Genomic DNA, 3,633 nt, shown 5'->3' on the forward strand with positions numbered 1-3,633 from the left:
AGGAGGTGAAGTCCAGCTAACTTGTTGGTGGGCCAAGAACAGAGCCCATTCCTGTTATGACACAAGCCTGCTTCTATTCTCCCAGGAGCCACGGAGCAACCAGTAGTCTCAACTTATTAGTGGATGCAAAACAGCTAACATTTACCACGTTCATGAATTCTCAGAATACTCAGATGAGATACATACTATTATTATCCTGATTCTGCAGATAGGCAAACTGAGGCACAGAAGGGTTAACTCACACAATGCTACACAGTTTGTGAGTGGCAGGACAACAAACCCATTAGTCAGATCAGGAAACTGAGCTCTCAGTTAAGCCCTAATACTGCCACTGTGTGCAGTATTTGATACAACAGGAGGTACTTTTGAAGACAAAGTTTTGGTTTGTAAATTAAATGTGTACTGATTTTGTCATAAAGTTTTCTCCTTCTGGTTATTAATGAATAAGCATGACAGAATTAAAAGTAAGCTTTAGACCTCCCTCTGTTTTGGAAAGGTTCTAAAGAAGAATTAAGTTGAGATTTCATCCAGTTGGCTGGATTGAGAAAAACCTAACTGCTTTACAATATAGCCCACGGATGAGAGTCAGCTGGAAATGCACAAATGTGGGCCAAAAAATAATGATAGAAAAGAATAAGAAAAAAAGGAAAATTCTCCACACAAAAGCCCTGGGGTTGGGGATCGAGAGACAAATGCCCTCTCTGTGGATATCTTTGACTTTGAGACATGACTCTACTCCCTGGAATAGAATCTAATCCCATAAGGAAAGTTTACTCATACTTGCTTTCAATTCACTAAAAACAGGTGCCATAAGTTTCAGTGAGTTTTCAAAATTATATTTAAAAATTGCATTCTTACTGAAAAACATGTTAAGATACAGTGGTGAATCTGAGAGATAATTATTATTAGTAGTAGTATTTTTTTTGAGACAGTCTTTGTCTGTCACTCAGGCTGGAGTACAGTGGCGTGATCCTAGCTCACTGCAACCTCCAGCTCCTGGGTTCAGGCGACTCTTCTGCCTCAGCCTCCCAAGTGACTGGGATTACAGGCACAGGCCACCATGCCTAATTTTTGTAGTTTTAGTAGAGACAGGATTTTCCCACATTGGCCAGGCTGGTCTCCAACTCCTGGCCTCAAGTGATCCACCCACCTCAGCCTCTCAAAGTGCTGGGATTACAGGCATGAGCCACCACACCCGGGCCAAGAGATGAATCTTAAATCAATTTTCACTACATTTGCAATAGGCATACTGTAAATTCACTACACTTTAATAAAGTGCTTAAGATAAATGACTAAATTTGGGGTAAAACAAGAAAATTCTACCATTATTTCTGCCCAGACTACTCCTGTCGGCAAATTAGGGTATAGTAAAATCAAGGTGTTTGACTTGAGCAGGGGTCTCAAACTTGGGGCCCAAATCAAATCCACCCACAGAGATGCTTATTAGGTCAGCACGAGTTTCTGTTGTTGTTGCTGGTGGTGTTCTGTTTTAGTTCAGTTTGATTTGTCTTTAGGCAGACTGGATGCTTCAGTTGACTATTGGTACTACCACTCTCAAGCGCTTTGTATTTTCTGCCACTCGGGCCCCTAATGATACCTGGATTTCCTACCCCCTGGCTAGCTGTGGGATCTGGTCAAAAGAATGATGATAAGGGCACTGTAACTCTATAAAATGTATAGAAGAAACCCACCCAATTAAATTTAACCACCACAATGACTGAGGTAGATGAAATCATTGACTCCAATTATTCATCCCTCCCAGTAAACATGTCCTCCTCCAGGAAATGTTGACTTCCCTCTGTGAGTAGAGTGTACTTCTCTGCCTCCTGTGTTTGGTTTTGGGCACATAATTTGCTGTCATTAATAGAATGAGGCAGTCCTGATGGACTGCGGATTCTCAGCCTAAGCCTCAAGCAGCTTTGCAAGATTTTCTTGCTCTCTTGTATCTAAGATATCACTATGAATCACTATGATAAAATGATAATTTTAGTGAGTTGATCATTAGTGTCAGGAGGAGGTAGTATACAAATTGTACATGTAGATGTTTTTAAAAAGTTCATGTGTTCAAATTCACTGGAAATCAAACATTGCAAACAAAATTTCCAACAGGAAACACTTGGCATATAATACTTGAAATTTAAAAATACTGTATGCCCAGTGTAGTTAGGTTTTGGAGGGAAAGGTAAAGGTACAGTGCTAATATACATTTTTGTAGGAGTCTAGATTGCCTTCACTTTCCTGGGAAACAATTTGAATACAGTATCAAAAGCCTTAAAAATATTCATAAGAGCCAGGCACAGTGGCTCATGCCTGTAACCCCAGCACTTTGTGAGGCCAAGGCGGGTGGATCACAAGGTCAGGAGTTCCAAACCAGCCTGGCCAAGATGGTGAAACCCTGTCTCTACTAAAATTACAAAAATTAGCTGGGTGCAGTGGTGCACGCCTGTAATCCCAGCTACTCCAGAGGCTGAGACAGCAAATTGCTTGAACCCAGGAAGCAGAGCTTGCAATGAGCCGAGATCGCACCACTGCACTCCAGCCTATGTGACAGAGTGAGACTCCATCTCAAAAAAAAAAAAAATACATATATATATACATTTTATATATATATATTCATAAGATTTTTTTGCACAACAATTCTACATGGAGAAATATTTCCCAAAAATATGACTGCACAGAACCCACAGCACACAAAGCTTTATTATAGCTTTGTTTATAATAGCAAAACATTAAAAACAGCAATAGAAAATTGATTTTTAAGTGATGAGCTAAAAACATAATTGAATTCTATAAAATTATTAGGAATTTTTTTATAGAGGTACATGTACTGACTTAAAAAGAAGTAGTTAGATATAAGTAGTTAAATACAACAAAAGGAAAGTTACAAAATAACACCTGGAGTATGATCTTACTTTTGGGCAAAAGTGTTAAAATACATTATAAAAGTTAGAAATCTATACTGCAAAATGTAAAACAGGTGATATAAATTTTATTTATGCTTACCTGTAGTTTCTAATTTGTATAAGTATGTGTTGCTTATATAATTAAAAATTCAATAATAAAAGCATTAAATAGATAATGCAATATTTTAGCATACTTACGGTACAGAATAGCCTCCTTTATAGCTGTAAGTTGAATCATGGATTTTGTTTCTAAACTTTTCCCCTATCTCCAGAATCTCTCCTGGTGACTATGCACTCCTGATCCTACTGCTGCTTTATATTTGACCTCAATAGTCATGAGTTCCTTGGCTCTTGGTTTCCCTGACAGTGTCACTGCCAAAACATAAAAAGATAGAAGAGGTAATGTGAATTTTATAAATTTAACATTATAATCACAATAAAAGTTTCACTTCCCATTTTTTTCTTTTTCTTTTTTTTTTTTTTTTTGAGGCGGAGTCTCGCTCTGTCGCCCGGACTGGAGTGCAGTGGCGGGATCTCAGCTCACTGCAAGCTCCGCCTCCCGGGTTCACGCCATTCTCCTGCCTCAGCCTCCAGAGTAGCTGGGACTACAGGCGCCCGCTACCTCGCCCGGCTAGTTTTTGTATTTTTAGTAGAGATGGGGTTTCACCGTGTTAGCCAGGATGGTCTTGATCTCCTGACCTCGTGATCCGCCCGTCTCGGCCTCCCAAAG

Source organism: Colobus angolensis, unplaced genomic scaffold, assembly GCF_000951035.1.
Source record: "Colobus angolensis palliatus isolate OR3802 unplaced genomic scaffold, Cang.pa_1.0 Scaffold6, whole genome shotgun sequence".
NCBI lineage: Eukaryota > Metazoa > Chordata > Mammalia > Primates > Cercopithecidae > Colobus > Colobus angolensis.